We start from the raw sequence: 23240 nt of genomic DNA on the forward strand, positions 1-23240 counted from the left end.
ATTGGATCGAACCCTTGTTTTCTGATCACTGCACCAAACACCCCCCTCACCTAATCCCTCACACTCTACATCAAGGAGCAAGAGGAATGAACCTGGTTTCCAAAAATTAAGTCCAGAAAAGAACATGCATTCCTACATCTCACCTTCTAAATTAAGCCAGTGTTCTCCATTAACGTCCCACTGGGGACTGAGAGAAAATTGTTTCAAAACTGGGAACTAAATTTAAAGTTAGGAAGAAAAAAAAAATAACACTTTACGAGTCCCAAATGTTTGAAGTAGTTTGTTACAAACTTTCAAGTCAGATCTAAAGTGACTGCCTGTTTGAGAGTTCACATTGTCAGCCCAGGAATCTAACTGTCCAAATGGGGTCATGTACAAACTCAGGGATTGGTTAAAGGTCAATTACACCCTCAGTTTTAGCAATACAAGGGGTATACTCCACTAAAGTTTTGGTTCTCGTAGTTGGCTGGGCACACTGTATCCACTGGGGTTGTAAGCAACAGAAATCAAGTCTGCACGACTTAAGCAGAAAGGAATGTACTGGCAGAATACCTTGGGGATACCTCGTAGCTCAGAACCAATCAGAAGGCTGAAGAACCTGATGGAGACTGCAACAGTCTAAGGCCTTCAAGTCCCATCACCTTCCACTATGGAAGTAGTGGCTCCAAAATCCTTTCTCCCCTTGCTTCACTCTGCCAAGTTTCAGATCCCGGAGTGGACAGCCCAGCAAAGTAGGCTGGCATGGGCCCAGCTCCCATCCCTTGAGCTGGGTGATGACTACATGGGGTGTGTCCACTTTGTGAAAATGCAGAATACTTCTGATGCGTGCAGTTTTCTGAAGAGATGCTACGCTTCCTTTTTTTTTTTTTCCTTTCGAGACAGGGTTTCGCTCTGTCACCCAAGCTGAAGTGCAGTGGTACAAGTGTCACTGTAGCCTTGACCTCCCACCTCAGCCTCCCAAGTAGCTGGGACTACATGTGCATGCTACCACACCTGGCTAATTTTTCTATTTTTTTAGAGATGGGTTTTTGCCATGTTGCCCAGGCTAGTCTCAAACTCCTGGGCTCAAGCAATCCACCCACCTCGGCCTCCCAAAGCGCTGGGATTACAGGCGTGAGCCACCATGCCAGGCACTATGCTTCAATTTTTTAAGAAAAAACGTTCACCTATCCCATGACCGAGCAATTCCACTCTTAGAAAAAGTAAAACAGGTAAGAGGGCCGGGCGTGGTGGCTCACGCCTGTAATCCCAGCACTTTGGGAGGCCGAGGCGGGCGGATCACAAGGTCAGGAGATTGAGACCATCCTGGCTAACACGGTGAAACCCCATCTCTACTAAAAATATAAAAAATTAGCCGGGTGTGGTGGCGGGTGCCTGTAATCCCAGCTACTCGGGAGGCTGAGGCAGGAGAATGACGTGAATCTGGGAGGTAGAGTTTGCAGTGAGCCAAGATCACGCCACTGCACTCCAGCCTGGGCAACAGAGCGAGACTCCGTATCAAAAAAAAACAGGTAAGAGAAACAAAGTATATAACAGAAATGAAAAACAAGGTCAACATGAATACTTATGGCCACTCCATTGATAATAGCCAAAAATGAACACAGCCCAGAGGTCCATCACCAGGTGAATAGATAAGCAACTTATACATATTCATAGCAAGGAATACTACTGACCAAAAGGAAGCAACTACCGACCCAAACAACAACTGGGGTGAATCTCAACAACGTGATGTCAAATGAGAGTGAGAGACGCCTTTCACAAAAGAACACACATTGTATGATCCCATTTACATGAAGTTCCAGTACAGGTAAAATTAACCTATGGTAGCTGGGTGCAGTGGCTCATGCCTGTAATCCCAGCACTTTGAGAGGCTGAGGCTGGAAGATCACCTGGGGTCAGGAGTTCAAGACCAGCCTGGCCAACATGGTGAAACCCAGTCTCTACTAAAAATAGAAAAATCAGCTGGGTGTGGTGGTGCACCCCTGTAATCCCAGCTACTCGGGAGGCTGAGGCGGGAGAATCACTTGAACCCAGGAGGTGGAGGTTGTAGTGAGCAGAGATCGCGCCATTGCACTCCAGCCTGGGCAACAAGAGTGAAGCTCTGTCTCAAAAAAAAAAAAAAAAATTAATCTCTGGTGAAAAAACTCCAAAGAGTGGCTGACTACAGGGGGAGTGGGACAGGGATTGACAGGGACGGGGTGTGAGAGTGACTGACTGCGGGGGAAGTGGGACAGGGATTGACAGGGATGGGGGTGTGAGAGTGGCTGACTGTGGGGGGAGCGGGACAGGGATTGACGGAGACGGGGTGTGAGAGAATGCTCTGGGACAGTGATCATGTTCTCTATGTTGATAGCAGCCTGGGTTGCACAAGCCTGCGTGTTTATCTGAGCTCATCAGATGGAGCAGGTAAGATTTGTGTATTTCGTTACATGCATGTTTTACCATGGAAGAAAAATACCATAAACAACTACTGAACTTTAGTTCATGGTAAGCTTACTGAAGCATTTGACTATTTTGTTCAAAAGATGCATTAAGATAGATAAAAAGCAAGCCACAAACTGAGAGACGTATTTGCAGCATAATAGACATCTGATCAGTACTAGTACGTGGACATACGGAGATCTCCTACGAATCAGTAATAATCTAAAAGGGAAAAAATGGGCAAAGAAAAGTGCAGTGTGCAGATGAGCTAATACTTCAAGTCAGTTAGGGAAAGAGAAGGATACCTCAAATCTAGTAACACCAGTTCCTGGACCCGAAAGGCTGAGGGATAAAGGAGGAGGAAGACTCTCACCATTTGCCTTTTTACACCTTTAGAATTTTAAATGACGTGATTTTTTTTTTGAGACAGAGTCTCACTCTGTTGCCAATGCTGGGGTGCAGTGGTGCAATGTTGCTCACTGAAACCTCTGCCTCCCAGGCTCAAGCAATTCTCTTGCCTCAGCCTCCAGAGTAGCTGGGATGACAGGTGCCAGCCACCACACCCAGCTAATTTTTGTATTTTTAGTAGAGATGGGGTTTAGTAGAGATGGGGATGACCATGTTGGCCAGGCTGGTATTGGACTCCTGACCTCAGGTGATCCGCCCGCCTCGGCCTCCCAAAGTGCTGGGATGACAGGCGTGAGCCACTGCACCCGGCCCCTTAAATGACATGCTCATAATGTATCTTCCAAAAATAAATTAAATTTAAGTTTAAAATACAGCTTGTGGGCAAAGAAAGTGAACTGAAATAATAGGTCAACAATTTGGAAAGAAAGAAAATCGAGGTCTTCCCTTCCATCACAAAACAAAATAAATTTTGATTGGATTAGCATTGGAAGTCAAAGAGAGCTGAATGGAAAGGCTGAAACCAAAAAAGAACCTGAAGAAAATATAGAACTGAACATTTATCTGAACTTGGGGTGAGGAAAACCTTTCAAACCCCAAAACAGAGGGTTTTTGAAAAATCATAAAATGAAAAGACTGATGGACTTAATGAAATGCATTAGTCAGTTCAGGCTGCCATGAAATATGCAGACAGGGCGGCTTACACAGCTGGCATTTCTTCTCACAGTCCTGGAGGCTGGAGAGTCCAAGATCAAGGTGCCAGCTGGCTCCGATTATGGCGAGGCCTCTCCTCCTGGCTTGTGGACATGGTGAGGGCCCAGGGGAAGGGAGAGACAGAGACAGAGAGAGTGGGGAGAAGAGGGGGAGAGAGAGAGCAAGAGAGAGAGAGAAGGAGAGAGAAAGAGAGAGGGAGAGAGAGATTGAGAAAAAGAGAGAGAGACAGAGATTGAGAAAGAGAAAGAGAGATTGACAAAGGGAGAGAGAGGCGAGGCGCAGTGTCTCGTGCCTGTAATCCTAGCACTTTGGGAGGCCGAGGTGGGAGGGTTGCCCAAGCCCCGGAGATGGAGACCAGCCCGGGCAACATGGCAAAACCCCATCTCTGTTATAAAAAATTTTTTTTTCAGTTTAAAAAGAGAGAGAGAGAGAGAGATTGACAAAGAGAGAAGGTGAGAAAGAGAGAGTGGGGAGAGGGAAGGGGGATGGGGAAGGGGAGGGAGAGCGCTCTCCAGCATCTGTGTTTATACGGACACTAACGTATTGCATCAGGGCCCCAACTTTCTGACCTCATTTAACCTTAATTACTTTCTGACTCCACACACAGCTGCACTATGGGTGAACGCCACAACCCAGGAATATTGGGGAACACAAACGTTCAGTCTGTATTACCACATAAACATTTAAACCTTCTCTATGTTTAAAAATAATCGTAATACTTGGTATGCAACAAGATCTTTAAAAAGAGAAAAATAACCAAAGAAAAATGCCAAAAGGAGGGAAAAAATGTTTGTTACATATGTCAGTCAATATAGAGAAATCAACGCAGGTTACCAAATCATGTCTACAGTATCATCTCCATTTTTAAGCAGTAAACACTGGCTATCTCTGGAGGTTGGGAATCACGGATTTTTATTTTCCTCTTTGTGCTTTCTGCATTTTCTAAATTTTCCACAATGAACATGAATTACTTTTATAATTTAAAAAAAGACTTTTTTTTTTTAAGAACTCTTATGTGAAAGTCAAGCAACATCCAGGCGGACAGTCCAGTTCTGCGCAGACTTTAGGGGATGGCTGGTGAGCCTGGCAGAGCGTGAGCAAGGAGCCAGCACCACAGACCCGGGAGGCCATGGGCTGTATTACCCTATAGACAACAGGAAACCCTGGAGGTGCCCAGAGGAGGAGGGCACAAGAGGGAACGTAAACCAGTGAAACTCTTGCCCCACGGAAAAGGGAAGGTGTAGGCTCCAGAGGGACAACAGAGGCAGATTTCAGCTCAAAAGAGGGAAGAATTTCCACCTCCTGAGCTACCCCTGAATGCAAAGCATTATGCAGTGAAGCTCTCTGTCTCAGTCCACCTAGGACTCAGGGACCAATGGAGCAAAGAATCTCCACTCAGGAAGGGGTTTAAAATAGACATTACTTTTTTTTTTTTCTTTCTTTTGAGACAGAGTCTTGCCCTGTCGCCCAGCCTGGAGTGCAGTGGCACAATCTCAGCTCATGGCAACCTCCACCTCCCGGGTTCAAGTGATTCTCCTGCCTCAGCCTCCCAAGTAGCTAGGATTACAAGCGTGTGTTGCCACACCAGGCTAATTTTTAAATGTTTAGTAGAGATGGGGTCTCACCATGTTGCCCAGGCTGGTCTTGAACTCCTGACCTCAGGTGATCTGCCCACCTTGTCATTCATGTTCTTATATAAAGTTCTAATTCCTTTTCAACGTTGCGCAGTAGCCCAAGGTATGAAAATACAAGTCTACGGAGCTGTCTCACCACGAACAAACAGACAGTGTATGATCTTTCACCACCACAGACCGTCACAAAGGCTGTCCCAGAAGTTGTCACCTGTGCACAGGTGCCAGCGTTTCTTTAGGGTAGATCCTGAGAAGTAGAATCACTGAATCACTATGTCACAGGGCAGCTGCATTTATTTTAACAGGTCTCACCAAACTGCATTCACCATGATGTTCCTTTCCAAGCCTCGGATCCCAGAGATTTACAGACCCCATCTCTATGATATGTCTCCTTGTCGGCTTCAGCCAGGCATTCATACCTCCCTGGGATACTCCAGGCCTCAGTGTAGCTCTGTGGCTCCTCCTTACTATGAAAACCATCACCCACCCCTGAGACAGGCTGCCAACATCATCGGCAGCCTTGGAGCGCAGCCCAAATGGTCGCCCATCTGGCTACTGGTGGAGAAGACTCTTGGATGAGGCCTCCTAACTCTGAGATGCTGCACCTTTGTGAGTCAGGGGGTACTCCATCACTCCATCCATGAGTGAGAAGGAGGGGCTGAGCAAGAGGAGACTAAATCCTGGCGTCACTCAACGGCTTGGATGGGCCAGAACCAAAGATGAAAATGCACCAACATGTAAATTTAGCCATGAGCACAGCTGGGTGATGGAGACAGGACCGGATCGTCAGTATCCAACACGCAACTGATTAAGTGTCCATGGTAAAATAAGTGCTCTTACACGAGGTGCTAACGACGTAATTGCGGTCTTACATAAGGTGCTCTGGTATTTTCAGCAGCAGATAACTGCCATGTGAATGGAGAAGCCGCCCTCCCAGTGAATGCTGCTTACTGTACGGGCTGGCGCAGGCCTTGAAATGCCAGTGCTTTGCAGGCAGCCAGCTGCTGTCAGAGGGGTGAGGATGTCTGTGCCCGGGGCTGCAGCTCCGCTCGTGTTCTGCAGTTTCTACAGGCTGGCCGGACTCCCCATAGCCAGCTGGGGGCACACACATCACCATGCTTACACCCCCAAGCATCCCAAAAGCAAGGAAAAGGGCCACTTCAGGGGCTCGCCCAACCCAAGCAGCCACCTTGTAGCTAAGAGAGCTCTCCCCAGACCCAGCGGGGTGGAGTCAGACAGGAAGAAACCAGAGCCAGCCCGGGCTCAGCTGCCTCGTTCCCAGAGCTGACCCCTCGGGAGCCTGGGTGCTCACCCTCATGCCACCTCCCACCTGTCACAAGAAACCCAGGGCTGCAGGTACAGTGAAGTCAAAGTGGCCTCTTGGAATGGTGTGTCTGTATTCACATCCCGGGTTTAGGATCCCTGCAGCCTTTTTTCCTGTTTCACTCCATTGTATTAAGTCTAACACATACACAGAGGAGTACACACATGGAACGGGTAAGCGTTAGCATTGATGGAAGGAACACAGCCCTCTGACTGACACCCCATTAAAGGAACCAGGCAGTACCAGCCTCCCGGAAGCCCTCCGCATCCCTCCCGGAAGCCCTCCGCATCCCTCCCGGAAGCCGTCCGCATCCCTCCCGGAAGCCCCCCTCGTCCCTCCCGGAAGCCCCCCTCGTCCCTCCCGGAAGTCCCTCCGCATCCCTCCCGGAAGCCCCCCTCGTCCCTCCCAGAAGCCCCCCTCGTCCCTCCCGGAAGCCCTCCTCGTCCCTCCCGGAAGCAGTCCTCGTCCCTCCCGGAAGCCCTCCGCGTCCCTCCCGGAAGCCCCCCCGCATCCCTCCCGGAAGCCCTCCCGCATGCCTCCCGGAAGCCCCCCTCATCCCTCCCGGAAGCTGTCCTCATGCTTCCCGGAAGCCGTCCTCGTCCCTCCCGGAAGCCCCCCCGCATCCCTCCCGGAAGCCCCCCTCGTCCCTCCCGGAAGCCGTCCTCGTCCCTCCCGGAAGCCCTCCTCGTCCCTCCCGGAAGCCGTCCTCGTCCCTCCCGGAAGCCCCCCTCGTCCCTCCCGGAAGCCGTCCTCGTCCCTCCCGGAAGCCCTCCTCGTCCCTCCCGGAAGCCGTCCTCGTCCCTCCCGGAAGCCCCCCGTGTCCCTCCCGGAAGCCCCCCTCGTCCCTCCCGGAAGCCCCCCACGTCCCTCCCGGAAGCCCCCCTCGTCCCTCCCGGAAGCCCCCCACGTCCCTCCCGGAAGCCCCCCTCGTCCCTCCCGGAAGCCCCCCTCGTCCCTCCCGGAAGCACCCCTCGTCCCTCCCGGAAGCCCCCCTCGTCCCTCCCGGAAGCCCTCCTCATCCTTCCTGGAAGCCCTCCTCATCCCTCCCAGAAGCCCTCCTCATGCTTCCCGGAAACCACGACCCCCACTTCCAACACCTTCCATGCATTTGGCCCTTTTGGCACTTTATAGACGTGGAATCAGGCAGGACATGCTCCTTTCTGTCTCGTTCCTTTTACTCGACATTGTGTTTGTGTGATTCATCCACGTATGCTGTGTGGTCAGATTGTTCCTTCTCACCACAGTGGGGTGCTCCATTGTCTGCCTTCACCCCAGTTTATGTGTCCATTCTACTGCTGATAGACATTGTAGGATTTCCGTGGGGGGTGGATTTGGCTATTACAAATAGTGCTGCTATGAACATTCTAGTATATGCCTTTTCACTGCAACCCATCCTAAAATATACATCATTGAAAACTACTGCTTTAAGCCTCAAATCTTGGGAAAGCCAATGTGCCCCACCTCTCCAATTTACCCTTTCATTCTTCAAACATGTCCTTCCACTGTCTACAGAGCACCATGTAAAGGGTATTGGCCATCTCCTTGAAGTCTGGGTAATAAAAAAATGGAAAAAAAAATTTTTTTAGAGACTATTGGCCAAAGGAGTCAGACTTTCTAGGACTAAAGTTCCCTCCTTGCTGTGTGTCTTTGGACAAACACTCAACCTCTCTGTGCATCAGTTTTCTTACCTGTAACATGGGAATAGTACTCTAACATCATTTGGCTGAGGTTTAAACAAAGGAGCAGCGTCTGCACAAGGTGAGCACTCATCAGTGTTCATAGCAATGATTCCTGCTGAAGGTATCCTGTCTTTCTCAACACCCCTGCGGTACCCTGCTCTGGGCGGCCCCTGCCCGGATATCTGTGAGCAACGTCCTCAAAGAAAAGGAGATGGCAACTGAGGACAAGCAACTCTACCACCTCCAGCTGGAGCAGAGCTCCACCAGCAAGCCCTCCCTTCCACGCCAGATCACTCCTGTCCCTCAGCCAGCCTCTCCAGGCATCAGAGATGTGTGGCGGCCGCAGCTACTGTCCTTTTATTCATGAGGCACTGGATGTCACTCAAAATGGGACCTCGACCACAGTGACTTTGCTGGGGTCATTATTAATGGTGTGCCAGCGGCCTGATGACAACCTGCTGGGGCACCCAAAGTACCCAAAAATCACTGCCTGGGAAAAAATGTTTTTAAATGTTGATGCAAAAGAAGAGTGAACTGAAGTATTTTGTTTTTTTAGATGACAAAGACAGAAGAAACCTCCTCAAAGCATACAGTGCAAGAGGCCCAGGAGCAGGAGATTCCAGCCTTGCAAGACTGGTTGCCATGGTAACCGTGTTTCACAGCAGGAGTTCGTTTTCATATGACAGTGACCTGCACAGAGAAGGGAAGGACGTCTCCTAAAGAAACTTAGTTGAAGGCTTTCCCATTTGGGGTGAGGGGAGTTAGTTTTGTTTACAAAAAAAGGGCATTTTAAGGTGCCTTAAGAGGCAGAAATGATCCCAGGGCCCTTGCAAGGTTCTCTCTATTCACAACTCTTACTTAAGGCAAGACAGAAAAACACGGCCTGTTTCCAAGGCCTCCTCGGGCTGATGTCATAGCCTCCCTGGATCACTGGTCCCATCATTACCCATCTGTTTGTTACAAAGTCCTTTCCTGGAGTCCAGCAGAGTCCCAAGCAAGCAAGCAACCAACCGAGCCACCAGGAAGTCCTGCACACCTGGGCCAGGGGCTGAGAAGACATGGAAATGTAACACACACTCCCTGGACTGAAAAACACGCCTTCCTGGACAAACAGCAAATCCTAGCATCTAAAAACAGCCTTAGGAGTCAGACAGACTTGAGTTCCAGCCTCCGCCTTGGCCACCTATATGCTGTGTGATTTAGGAGGTCTCTGGCCCTCTCTGTGTCCTTATGAACAGAATGAGGACAATAATCCTAATGCTTACCCCTCTGGATGTTTCTAAGATAAAGGAAAACGAGGGACTACCTGGAATGATTAGCACACTGCCCGGCACGGGACAACCCACTCAACAAACAGCTGCAATGATTAAGAGCTGGAAAAGTATATCTCGCACTCATGATACAATGGGAGGCTAATAGCAGACAACAAAATACTAAACTGTGTGGGACAACCTGCAATGGATCCATCAACAAGCCCAGCAGGAACGCAGATGGACTGGACGAATGGAACCGTCCAGGAGGGAGGTGGTGCTTGAAGTGAACTCTCAATTGTATTAACGATGCTGGGGAGGTGTTCTTGGAGGGCTGAGGGTGGGAATGCCTCCATTGAGTGCTTGCAGGGCGCCCAGTCCTGGAGAGCCAGAGAGAAGGGGAACAAGCTTCCCGCTGCCATCAGGGACAGAAGGGGATGTGAGATCAGCCGACAGCTGCAGCTGGTGGCCTGAGAGCATCGTGGAGTGGGAAGGGTCCCCGGTGCAGCCAGGGAGGTGAGCAAAGCTTTTCCAAGGAAACTGCACCTGAGCCAAGTCCCAGAGGGTAGGGGCGAGAAGGCCCAACCAGGGGCAGGAGGCAAGAAGCTGCAGGATTGGAAATTAGTTTGAGAGAATGAGGCCACGTGACTGAGGGCCTTCAAATGCGGGCAGGGGAGCTGAGCTTTGCCCAGGAGGACATATGGAGCCTCTGAAGATATCTCGGTGGGACGGGGGTCGGTGACAGGGTGAAACGAACCATCATTCTAGAAGGGACATGCCAGATGGATTGCCACATGGGGCTGGAGGGGGTTCCCACAGGAGAGAGACCAGCTAAGAGGCCTCTGTACTCTGGACTGAGATGTTCAAGGCCTGTAGGAATCCATCACAAAGGAGAGGGGAGAGGCAGACACATTTTGGACACCAGTGTAAATGACAGCGAATGAGGGAAACCCACCAGCGGGAAGTGAGTGAGGGCAGCTGCCTGGGAGGAGGAGGCCAGTCGGGTGCGCTGAGTTTGCGGTGACACCGTGGCACCCAGAGAGCAAGACAGGGTGGGCTGGAAGTCAGAGGGGGCATTCCCAGAGGACTCCTGGAGCCAGCCCCGTGAGAAGTACAACACAGGGCCTGGGAAAACAGTCCCAGGAAAGAGGGAAAAAGGCTCAGCAAAGGAGAAGGAACCAGGAGAGAGGCATGCCCAGAAGTGGCGGCGGGGAGGCTGCAAGCTGGACACCAGCGCGCAGGGGTCCGCTTCCCGGGGAGAGCGACCGAGGCACCACAGAAGAGGCGTGTTTGGAAACAAAACGACTTTTGGGTTTAGAAGTTTCAGCAAAGTGGCCACCAGCAGCCAGGCTGCAGAGGATGGAGGGGGGCGGCTGGCGGGGAGGGGGCGGCTGGAGGGGAGGGGGCAGCAGGTGCCGAGCTCTTGTGGGAAAATGTGACAGAGAAAAGAGGAAACAAGCTGACGGCTCGGATGCCGGGTTTTGCGTTTTTCAGGAGATGGGAGATGGGAGGCCGAGGGGATGTCAGAGACGCGGGGTGGGGGGTGGGGTTGGGGGCTGGAGGCGGCCCGGGGCGCGATCTCCCCCGGTGTCGGGCGGGGCGGGGCGGGGACGGGACTGCAGTCCTGGCTCTACCCACGCGCCCACCAGGGTCTGCAGGGGCGTCCCCAGGGCTCCCCCCGCCCTCAGGCTGCCGGGAGGGTCAAAGGTGCGCGCTGCACAGATGTACGGTGACAGTGACCATTCCCCGGAATCTCCGTGGCTCTGATCCCCCCGGGGACGGGTCTCCACCCGCAGCAAGACGCCTCCCCGCAGGACGACCCCCAAGGTGTTGCGGACCCAGGCGACCCTCGCGTCGCTCTGCCCTCTGAGCAGCCGGGCAGGGGGCACAAGCCCCAGCGCCCCCGGCAGAGGCCTCCGTGCGGCGCAGGAAAGGAAAGGCGGCTCCACGGCGGGCCCAGAGCCGTCGTCCCGAGCAGTGAGGCGCCTGGGACGGATGGAAGCGCTTCCCCGACGCCTCCGCCCGACTCCGGGAAGCGGCTTTGGGAGGGCTGGAAGCCGACCCCGCGGGACTCAGGCTGGAAGGGATGGGCGGGGCGAGTGGAGGCGTCGTCGGTCTCGGCAGTGAGAAGGGCCCCCCAAATCCTGCACGCACGACCCCCCCTTCCGACCACCCAGCCGCGGGCGAAAGCCCAAGTGTGCAGGGCCCGGGGCCCCCACGGTGCCCCCCCAGTCTCGTGGGGCGTCGGGTCCCCTCCCCAGGCGAGGCCAGGTGCAGAGGGGCGGCAGCCTGGACCCCCGGGCCCCTCCCCGCACGTGCGCGCCGGGGCGGGCGCTGGGAAACGCCGCGCTGTGGACTCGCTCCCCGGAACTCACCCGGCGCCGCCCTCCCCCACCCCCCGCCGCGTCCCCGCCCCCCCCTCCCCACCCGCACCCCGAGCTGGGGGCACCGCAGGGTCCCCGAGGGTCCCCGAGGTCGGGGCGGAGCGCAGGCCGTTCGGAGCGGGGGGCTCCGGGCCCGGGCGCCGCTCTGGGGAGTCGGGTGCAGCCCAGGCTCCGGCCACCGGCGGGAGGAAGCCCAGCTCCAGGCCCTGCCCGCGCCCCGCCGGCCCCGGAATCGCCCCCGCCCGGGGCGCCAAGAGCTCCCAGGTCCCCGCCGCCTCCCTGTGCGCCCCGCCGGCCCCGCCGCTGAGCCGCGCGCACCCCCCGGCCTCGGACTGGGCCCCGGACCCGGGGCGGCCCCGCTTCCCCCCCGGACTCACCCGGGGTTCGGCCCCGCGGCCCGCGCGCTCCCTCGCTGCCCTCTGGCGGCAAAACCGCGAAACCGGCGCCCGCCCCGCCCCGCTGGGACCTGTGGCCGCAGAGCCCGGGCCGGAGGGCACCTGCTGGGCGGCCTCTGGATGGTGACCTCGCCGCGGGACGGGTCCCCACGGTCTCGCTGGACGGCAGGGGCGCGGCTCACTGCAGCCTCCGCCTCCTGGGGTCCAGCGACCCTTTCACCCCAGCCTCCCCGGCAGTCGGGACCGCAGGCACCGCTCCCACGCCCGGCCAATTTTTGTATGTTTTGTAGAGACGAGGTCCCACTGTGTTACCCAGGCTGGTCTCGAACTCCAAGCCTCAGTTTCTTTATGTGCAAAACAGAGACAACAATAGTCCTGTTGTGATGATTGAATGAGATCACTGTAGGCCCTCAACTGGAGAGCATCCTTAATGTTAATATTCCCTCCTCACCTCCTAACCCTAAAGCCTCAAGGGTGCAGGAATTCCACTGGCCTTAGCCCACCCCCCAGCCCCCAGGAGCTGCTCGCACCGCCGCTTGCACAGACGGGGGTAGACCACTCCGTGTCTCTGGGGTGACTCGACCTTCCTCGGGATGGCCAACCGCCTGAGAAAGACGCATAGGTCACCCGAGGCTGCCTCCCTGAAGCCTTCCTCTTGGCTATAGCTGTACCCCTGTGGAGCCCACACGAACCCAATCGCCCAACCTTCTATTCACCATTACAGCTTTCAGTAAACACTCGTTGCACCTCTGCTCTGTGCCAGCTCTTCCTAGACGGGATTCTCACATGTTTCACTTAACCCTTGTTTTCCCAGGTCTTACCACATAAGGTCCGAATGACAGTAACAAAACCACCTTTATCTGTCTGTGCCCTGGGGATAGCTAACAGGTGAACACAGGTGCAGCCTCCTGGCTAACTCCAGAAACCACTCCCTTCTCTCCTGCCCCGGCGTTTGTCCCCTTGGCCCACAAGGCAGCACACTCAAGACTGTTCCACTCCCCTCCCCCGACCCAGTGTGAGGCGGCCTCATCCTCTCATGGCGGGTGGGGTGGGGGGGCTCCTGCATACTCACTGTAGAGTGGGGGCTGCTGCCACACAGGTGTCCACACGTGTGCACCCCACCCTAACCAGCCACCGGGCTGCACAGCCCCTCACTCCACACGTGTGCACCCCACCCTAGACCGGGCACCAGGCTGCACAGCCCCTCACTCCAATCGTGTGCACCCCACCCTAGACCAGGCACCAGGCTGCACAGCCCCTCACTCCACATGTGTGCACCCCACCCTAGACCGAGCACCAGGCTGCACAGCCCCTCACTCCGCACTTGTGCACCCCACCCTAGACCAGGCACCAGGCTGCACAGCCCCTCACTCCAATCGTGTGCACCCCACCCTAGACCGGGCACCAGGCTGCACAGCCCCTCACTCCACACGTGTGCACCCCACCCTAGACCAGGCACCAGGCTGCACAGCCCCTCACTCTGCACTTGTGCACCCCACCCTAGACCAGGCACCAGGCTGCACAGCCCCTCACTCCAATCGTATGCACCCCACCCTAGACCGGGCACCAGGCTGCACAGCCCCTCACTCCACACGTGTGCACCCCACCCTGGACCGGGCACCAGGCTGCACAGCCCCTCACTCCACACGTGTGCACCCCACCCTAGACCAGGCACCAGGCTGCACAGCCCCTCACTCCAATCGTGTGCACCCCACCCTAGACCGGGCACCAGGCTGCCCAGCCCCTCACTCCAATCGTGTGCACCCCACCCTAGACGGGGCACCAGGCTGCACAGCCCCTCACTCCACACGTGTGCACCCCACCCTAGACCAGGCACCAGGCTGCACAGCCCCTCACTCCAATCGTGTGCACCCCACCCTAGACCGGGCACCAGGCTGCACAGCCCCTCACTCCACACGTGTGCACCCCACCCTGGACCGGGCACCAGGCTGCACAGCCCCTCACTCCACACGTGTGCACCCCACCCTGGACCGGGCACCAGGCTGCACAGCCCCTCACTCCACACGTGTGCACCCCACCCTAGACCGGGCATCAGGCTGCACAACCCCTCACTCCAATGTCATGGGGAGGGGCTGGTGATACAGCCCCTTTACTAACTCCTCTTCCCATAATCTAGGCAAGAGCCTCATTCCCCATCTACTCAGCGACATTCAAAGTGGTCTCCTGTCTTCTCTTTTTGCTCCTTGGTCCAAGCAAGCTCATTTCTTCTCTTTCTTCAAATAAATTACTGGGATTACTAATAGAGAGACAGACAGACAGACAGAGAGATCTTGCTAGCTGTAAATCCAACGATTCTCTAAATAAGGCGAACTCTTCATTTACTCATCAACAGATAATTGTTATGCACAGTTGCAGGAGCTGGGGATACAGAGGTGAAGAGAATCCCCTGCCTCCAAGGAGCTTGCTGTCTAGAGAGGGGAGCAGACTTCAAGTGAATAAATGAACACTCCTGGGCACTTCCTATTGTCTAGGAATTTCTACTAGAAGCGCTGTGTTCGTCTGTTCTCTGTTTCTATAACATAATGCCACCGACCGAGTAAATTATAAAGAAAAAAAGTATATTCAGTTCATGGTTCTGGAGCCTGGGAAGTCCAAGAGCATGACACCAGCATGTGGCGAGGGCGGGTCATCTCCGTGGAAGTTAGAAGGCAAAGCAAGTGTGCGCACAGCGGAGGGAGAGTCGCCAGGGTCAGACTCACTTTAGAACAACGTGCTCTCACGAGACCTAACTCACTTCTGCGAGAACAAATTTTTTTTTTTTTTTTTGAGACGGAGTCTCGCTCTTTCACCCAGGCTGGAGTGCAGTGGCGCGATCTCGGCTCACTGCAAGCTCCGCCTTCCAGGTTCACGCCATTCTCCTGCCTCAGCCTCCCATGTAGCTGGGACTACAGGTGCCCGTCACCATGCCCGGCTAATTTTTTGTATTTTTAGTAGAGACGGGATTTCACCATTTACAGGATGGTCTCGATCTCCTGACCTCGTGATCCGCCCGCCTCGGCCTCCCAGAGTGCTGGGATTACAGGCGTGAGCCACCGCACCCGGCTGTTTTGTGTGTTTTAAACTTTACATAAATGGTATCATACTGTATGTTTTGTTTTATTTTGTTTTGTTTTGTTTTTAAGACAGGGTCTCACTCTGTTACCCAGGCTGGAGTGCAGTGGTGTGATCTCAGCTCACTGCAGCCTTGACGTCCTGGGCTCAAGCAATCCTCCCACCTCAGCCTCCTGATTAGCTGAGACTACAAGCATGTACCACTCACTACACCCGGCTGGTCTCAAACTCCTGAGCTCAAGTGACCTGCCTGCCTCGGCCTCACAAACTGTTGGGATTACAGGCGTGAGCCACCATGCCCAGTCATGCTGTATGTTTTTAAAAATTGAGGCAGAATTCATATAACATACAATTAACCATTCTAATGTGTTTCATTCAGAGCATTCGCAATGTTATCCAACCACCACCTCTCTCTAGTTTCAAAACGTTTCTCAATCACCCCATAAGAATTTTGATGGTTAATTTTGCGTGTAAGTTTGACTGGATAAGGGATGCCCAGGTGGCTAGTTAGGCATTGTTTGGGGGTGTGTCTGAGAGGGTGTTTCTGGAAAGAGATTTGCGTTTGAATCGTGGACTGAGTGAAGGTCACCCTCACCAATGTGAGTGGCACATCATCCAGTCATGTAGGGACACAGCAAAAAGGAGGGGAAGGATGAACTTGCTCTCTGGTCTTGAGCTGGGGCATCCACCCTCTCCTGTCCTCGGACAGTGGAACTCCTGGTTCTCTGGCTTTTGGACTGAATTCTGTCACTGGTTCTCTGGTTCTCCAGCTGGCAGGTGGCAGATTGTGACACTTCTCAGCCCTCGTAAGCATGTAAGCCAATTCCCATAATAAACCTCCACATACAAGGAAGATAATATAAGAACATTCTTTTACTCTGAGCACTGTCGACAGGGGTGGGGCAAGAATATGGTATGTCCGTGAAATAATCACTCCCAGTGTCACCCTCCCTGCAACTCCTGCAACTGTTAACCCACCTTCTGTCTCCATGGATTTGCCCATTTGTATTCTTCCAAAACTTACAGGATTCTGGCTGCACATTCGAGGGATTTGTACAGGTGGTCACGTAAGACCATTGTTTGTTTTTCATTGCCATGTAGTATTCCATCATGAAACTCAACCACTTTTTTTTTTTTCCTCTTGAGAGAGGGTCTCATTCTGTCACCAGGCTGCCGTGCAGTGGTGCATCCTGGCTCACTGCAGCCTAGAAATCCCGGGCTTAAGTGATCCTCCGGCCTCAGCTTCCTGAGTAGCTGGGACTGTGGGTGCACCACCACACCTGGCTAATTTTTAAAAAAATTAGGCCAGGCACGGTGGCTCACGCCTGTAATCCCAGCACTTCGGGAGGCCGAGGTGGGCAGATCATGAGGTCAGGAGTTCGAGACCAACCTGATCAACATGGTGAAACCCGTCTCTACCAAAAATACCAAAATTAGCACCATGATGGCACGCACCTGTAATCCCTGCTACTGAGGAGACTGAGGCAGGAGAATCGCTTGAACCCAGGAGGCGGAGGTCACAGTGAGCTGAGATTGCACCACTGCACTCCAGCCCAGGCAACAGAATGAGACTCTCTCTCAAAAAAAAAAAAAAATTTGGAGAGATAGGGTCTTCCTATGTTGCCCAGGCTGGTCTCGAACTCTTGGCCTTGAGTGATCCTCCTGCCTCAGCCTCCCAAAGTGATGGGATTACAAGTGTAAGCCACCACGACAGGCCTCAACCCCATTTTTTTTAGACAGGTTCTTGCTCTGTCACCCAGGCTGGAGTGCAACGGCACAACCTTGGCTCACTGCAACCTCCGCCTCCTGGGTTCAAGCAGTTCTCATGCCTCAGCGTCCCAAGAAGCTGTGACTACAGGCGGGAGCCACCATACCAGTCTAATTTTTGTATTTTTAGTAGAGACAGCATATCACCATGTTGGCCAGGCTGGTCTCAAACTCCCGACCTCAGATGATCCGCCCGCCTCAGCCTCTCAAGGTGCTGGGATTACAGGCATGAGCTGCCGTGTCCAGCTCTCAACCACTTTTTAAATTTTTTCCTTCTGTTGATGAATTTGTGCAACTTAAAAAAAAAAAAAATTCAGGCCAGGCATAGTGGCTTACACCTGTAATCCCAGCACTTTGGGAGGCCAAGGTGGGTGGATCACCTGAGGTCAGGAGTTTGAGACAAGCCTGGCCAATATGGTGAAACCCTGTCTCTACTAAAGATAGAAAAATTAGTCAGGCATGATGTCACACATCTGTAATCCCAGCTACTCGGGAGGCTGAGCCAGGAGAATCGCTTGAACCCAGGAGGCAGAGGTTGCAGTGAGCTGAGATCACACCACTGCACTCCAGCCTGGGTGACACAGCGAGATTCTGTCTCAAAAAAAGAAAAAATATTCAAAATGAGTATTATATCCATGTGGCAACAAAATGAAGGATCACAAAAGAAGATAGAGTGAAAACGGAGTGTCTTTTCCTCTCCTTCCAAAGAGACAGTCATTTTACCCATTTCTTATGTATCCTTTTAGCAGTATTCCAGGCACATACATATATGCATAGATGGCACCTTTTTTACACACAGGTGTTTATGTGGTATTGATTGAAAGCCTGCTGTATGCCAGGCACTACTTTAGGTGATGGGGGTACAGCCGGGAACAAAAAGTTTCCAGCTTTCCTGTTTCTAATAGAAAGAGAAAGTGCTACACAGATAAACAGATGTACACGTCAAGCTGCACTCGTGCTGTGGAGGGGAGTAAGCACAGCAAAGGGACACAGGGGAAAGGTCAGGAAAGGCTTCTCTGATAAGTTAACACGTGAACAAAGCACGGACAGCCAGGGCAAGAGTGTTCCAGGTGCCGGAGAAACAGCAAGGAGGTCCTGGGGTTGGGGTGGAGCACGGGGGCAGCGGATGTTAGCAAACCGCACACACTGCGCCTCGCTCCCTCTCCATGAACAGTCTTGGCCTTTGTTCCACACCACCCTAAAATGAGCTGCCTTGTTCTTTTTTAGAGGCAGCCAAGTAGTCCACCATATGGAGGTAGTACAATTTGCTTAACTAGTTGTAGAGTTTTTCTTTTCCTTTTTTTTTTTTAAGGTATGAAGTGAAAATCAGGAAGCGGTTGGAGTGAGTTCTCAAAGGAAGAAGAGGGAAGCACAGACCTGCTCTTCACAGTTGCAAAGCCTGGGGCAAGAGCAGGCACAGCGGCCCACGCACCTTATGTCTAAATATTAAAAGTTATGACAAACTGTTAAGTAAAATATGCACTGTTCTCCTACCTTGACGAATATACTTTCGTAACAACCTGGAAGGTCAGATTTAAATTTCGAATTTCAGATTCTTCAGGGTTCTGCAGCCTGCCCCAGGCCTGCACCTCCTCTTCCTACTTCCAGCTCCAGCACTGAGAAGGTCCCGTGAGCACTTGGGTGTGGACGCCTGAGCCTGCCCCGTGCAGTTTCCATCCATGCTGCCCTTCGGCCTAAGGGTGCTCCGGAGGAAAGACCCAGGAAAGAGGCCCACATAGGCCCTACAAGCAGGCTGGGGCTATTTGGGCAAGAAACTCCGAGGTCCCAGGTACTCGGATTGTGGGCTAGAAGGAAGGAGGGGGGATAGGCTCTACGTGGGTGAGACCCCTCGATCCCACGTGATTCCCATCTCTCAGGGAGAGATACAGCTGGAGTGGAGACAAAGCAGGATCCGATGCAGCATGGGACAGAGGGAAGGGACTCCTCTTGCCCACATCGAAGGCTGGTGCTGCAGATGTGTGGACACTGCTTGTCTGCCTTGGGGAAGACACTCACAATGTGGGCAGGACAGAGTGGAAAGCTGGAATCAGCCCCCGGGCCAGCTGGAGGGAGCCAGGCTGAGCACACAGCAGGAAAGGCATGAACCGTAAGCCCTGTCCAGGGCTTGCCCACATCAGCGCCGGCCAAAGGGGAAAACCTGATCCTTCTTGGGAAAGAAACTTCCACTCTGGAGAATGTTTGAAGAGCTCATAGCAATAATAGTCCCTGAAACCACAAAGAGAAAGTATAAACAAGGAAGCCGACACCAACAGTGAAGATGCCACCATCTCGCTGGTTGGTCAACAAATATCATTGTAAAGTCTACCGCTGTCTTGCAGGATTCGTGGAACTGGGAACATGCGTTCTGGCCACATTTGGTGACTGACTAGCATTGTGAGGTTGAGCGATTCACTTACATCATTGTAAAGTCTACCGCTCTCTTGCAGGATATGTGGAACTGGGAACATGGGTTCCAACCCATTTGGTGACTAATTAGCATTGTGAGGTTGAGCGATTCACTTACATCTCTGTGTATCAGTTTCCTCATCTATCCAACAGGAGTATACTTGCCCAATCTCTTTCAGAGTTACGAGAATCGGTTCCATTCCCCTTGCTTTGCTCATTTAGCCACTCACAGAACGTCAGCTCTGTGCCAAGAGCTGGGCAGGGCTGCAAGAGCAGAAATAAAGACATCGTACTTTCTCATACTTTCTGACCTCAAGGAACTTGGTCCAACTGAGGAGACAAACAGCTGTGCTCCAAGCGCTGCCCATTCCATGTGCTGTTGCAGGCTTAGAAGCATTTTCCAGATAAATAAATCGAAGTTAAGATAGAATGAGGCCGGGCACAGTGGCTCTCGCCTGTAATCCCAGCACTTTTGGGAGGCCGAGGCAGGCAGATCACTTGAGGCCAGGAGTTCAAGACCAGCCTGGCCAACATGGTGAAACCCTGTCTCTACTGAAAATACAAAAATTAGCTGGGCGTGGTGGCGCACGCCTGTAGTCCCAGCTACTCAGGAGGCTGAAGCAGGAGAATCGCTTGAACCTGGGAGGAAGAGGTTACAGTGAGCCAAGACTGCGCCACTGCACTCCAGCCTGGGCAACAGAGTGAGACTCTGCCTCAAAAAAAAAAGAAAAGAAAAATGTTAAGATAGAAAGTTGTTCTTTTAAAGTAAGGGGGGAAGCATTTTATTTCTGTGCTAAATTATGGTTTTCAAAAAGGTCAAATCTTGCCTTTGATGTAAAATTTTATTCAACACTTTGACGAAGAAACCAATAAGATGTTAAAACTGGTTCAAATAATTTGAAGGAAAGAAATGTATATATTATACCCAAACATATATAGTACCTATAAACATATATATACCATATAAACATCTATTGTATATATAAACATATATTATTTTTATACATTTTATATATGTATATAATATGTATTATGTATGTGTTTATATATAAACATAAACAGGCCAGGCGCGGTGGCTCACGCCTGTAATCCCAGCACTTTGGAAGGCCAAGACGGGAGGATCATGAGGTCAGGAGATCGAGACCATCCTGGCTAACATGGTGAAACCCCGTCTCCAATAAAAATACAAAAAAAAATTAGACGGGCATGGTGGTGGGCACCTGTAGTCCCAGCTACTCAGAAGGCTGAGGCAGGAGAATGGCGTGGACCCGGGAGGCAGAGCTTGCAGTGAGCCGAGATCACGCCACTGCACTCCAGCCTGGGCAAAAGAGCGAGACTTCATCTCAAAAAAAGAAAAAAAAAACATAAACATACACCCACCCACACAAACACAGTTGACCTTTGACCAACATGAAGGTTAGGGCTGCCAATCCCCGTGCCATCAAAAAGCCGTGTGTAACTTCTGACTCCCCCAAAACATAAGTAACAATAGCCTACTATTAACCAGAAGCCTTACCAATGGCATAAACAGTCGATGAACATGTTTTTTGTATATGTATCATATACAGTAAAGTAAGTAAAATGTTATTAAGAAAATCAGAGAGAAAACACATTGACAGTACTGTACTGACACTGATTACTGTAAGTTTATATCATCTGTCTACAAGATGAATGGTCTGTCTGAAACGGCAGGCCGCCGCAGCTGCAGACCTCAATCTATGGTACATATCAGGCAATCCAGCTTTTTCTTGTAATGTCAGGACTTTCCTTTGCTTTTTGGGAGCACTTTCAGCATCATTCGTAGCAGTTCATCTGGGTCCTGGGGTGTTGCTAAGGTTTAGGGCATTGCACTAAACACAGTGAAAGACACCGGAGAACTCCAATCGATCACTTTTTCCTGCTGTTCACAACTTACTGGAGAGGCAAGCTGCTCACGTGGAGATAATTAGCGGGTTTGTTCATGTTTGTTTTTGTTTTTGTTTTGAGACAGAGTCTTGCTCCATCGCCCAGGCTGGAGTGCAGTGGCACAGTCATGGCTCGCTGCAGCCTCCAAATCCTGGGCTCAACTGATCCTCTCCTTCAGCCTCCTGAGTAGCTGGGACTACAGGCAGGCGCCACCATGCCTGGGTAATTTTTTAATTTTTCTTTTGTAGAAAAAATTTCTAGTTTCAAACTCCCAACCTCAAGTGATCCTCCTTCCTCGGGCTCCTAAAGCGCTGGGATTATAGGCATGAGCCACCGCCTAGATAATTTACTTTGTCACATGACATTTTAAGGGGATATTTGCAACACTTGGGCTGATTAAAATAGCAACAGGAGATGGCTACAAAATTATCACAGTAGCGCAGTATGTGTTACAGTGAACTTTACACAGTTACAATTTAACACTGCATTTTTAAATTATCACGGTAATGCAGTATGTTTACAATTAACTTTATACAGTTACGATTTAACACTGCATCTTTAAATTATCACAGTAGTGCAATGTTACGCTGAACTTTATACAGTTACGATTTAACACTGCATCTTTAAATTATCACGGTAATGCGGTATGTGTTACAGTTATCTTTTTTTTTTTTTTTTTGAGATGGAGTTTTGTTCTTGTTGCCCAGGCTGGAGTGCAATGGTGCAACCTCGGCTCACTGCAACCTCTGCCTCCCAGGTTCAAGCAATTCTCCTGCCTCAGCCTTCCAATTAGCTGGGATTACAGGTGCCCGCCAACATGCCCAGCCAATTTTTTTTGTATTTTTAGTAGAGAGCAGGTTTCACCAAATTGGCCAGGCTGGTCTGGAACTCCTGACGTCAGGTGATCCACCCACCTTGGCCCCCCAAAGTGCTGGGATTACAAGCATGAGCCACCACGCCCGGCTACAGTGAACTTTATACAGTTACAATTTAACACTGCATCTTTAAATTATCACAGTAGTCCAGGATGTGTTGCAGTGAACTTTATACAGTTATATTTAATACTGCATCTTTAAATTTGTTTATGTTTCTCTTGACTGCAGGCATGGTCTGTAAATGTGTGGGTAAGTTTTGATACATTTTAACTTTTTAAAGTAGATGTATGTATATTTTATGGTGGTAAATGATTTTAAAAAACTAGTATTGGGCTAGGTGCAGTGGTTCATGCCTATAATCCTAGTGCTTTGGGAGGCCAAGGCAGGAGGATTGCTTCAGGCCTGGTGTTCAAGACCAGCCTGAGAAACATAGCAAGACTCTGTCTCTTGTAGAGAAAATTTTCTAGAATTTTCCTTGATAGGAACTATTCTTGACAGCTCCTGGTGCCCATGTCGTGGGGGCACCGTTCATTCTTTTGCTGATATTTGACATCCCACGTATGACTATATCGCTGAGTTCTTTCCCTTTGTTTTTTCTTTTTTTGAGATGGAGTCTCAACATAGTGAGACCCTGTCTCTACAAAAATAAAATAAAATAAAAGATGTAAAAATTAGCCAGGTGTGGTGGCCTGCAACTGTAGTCCCAGCTACCTGGGAGGCTGAAGCAGGAGGACAGCTTGACCTCAGGAGTTGGAGGCTGCAGTGAGTGATTGTTCCATTGCACTCTAGCCTGGGCAACAGAGCAAGACCCTATCTCTTAAAATAATACACTAGTGCTACATATATTTTATGCATTCATGACCTACCTTTTTCTTCCTTTTTTCAATATTTCCAGGCTAAGCAGTTCATCTTCTAGTTTTTTCAAATTGTTACAAATCTCCAAAAAATTTTCCAATATATGTATTGAAAAAAATCCACATGTAAGTGACTCCACACAGTTCAAACCCATGTT

General features: G+C 51.5%; 1 protein-coding gene across 13 annotated transcripts in view; it reads right to left on the minus strand.

Annotated features, from left to right (window-relative positions):
• Positions 1-23240, minus strand: part of RPH3AL (rabphilin 3A like (without C2 domains)) — a 232033-nt gene that overhangs the window by 192688 nt on the left and 16105 nt on the right. For 2 of the 13 annotated variants that reach the window (XR_010153183.1, XM_063799493.1), the window contains exon 1: positions 12186-12287. The exons of 6 other annotated variants lie outside the window; for them this stretch is intronic. The gene's annotated coding sequence lies outside the window, so the exon portion shown is untranslated. Of the gene's footprint in view, positions 1-12185; positions 12340-23240 lie in introns of those variants that run through there. 5 more of the 13 variants (XM_054670935.2, XM_063799495.1, XM_063799492.1 and 2 more) reach the window with 5 other exon arrangements.

Source organism: Pan troglodytes, chromosome 19 (assembly GCF_028858775.2).
Source record: "Pan troglodytes isolate AG18354 chromosome 19, NHGRI_mPanTro3-v2.0_pri, whole genome shotgun sequence".
NCBI lineage: Eukaryota > Metazoa > Chordata > Mammalia > Primates > Hominidae > Pan > Pan troglodytes.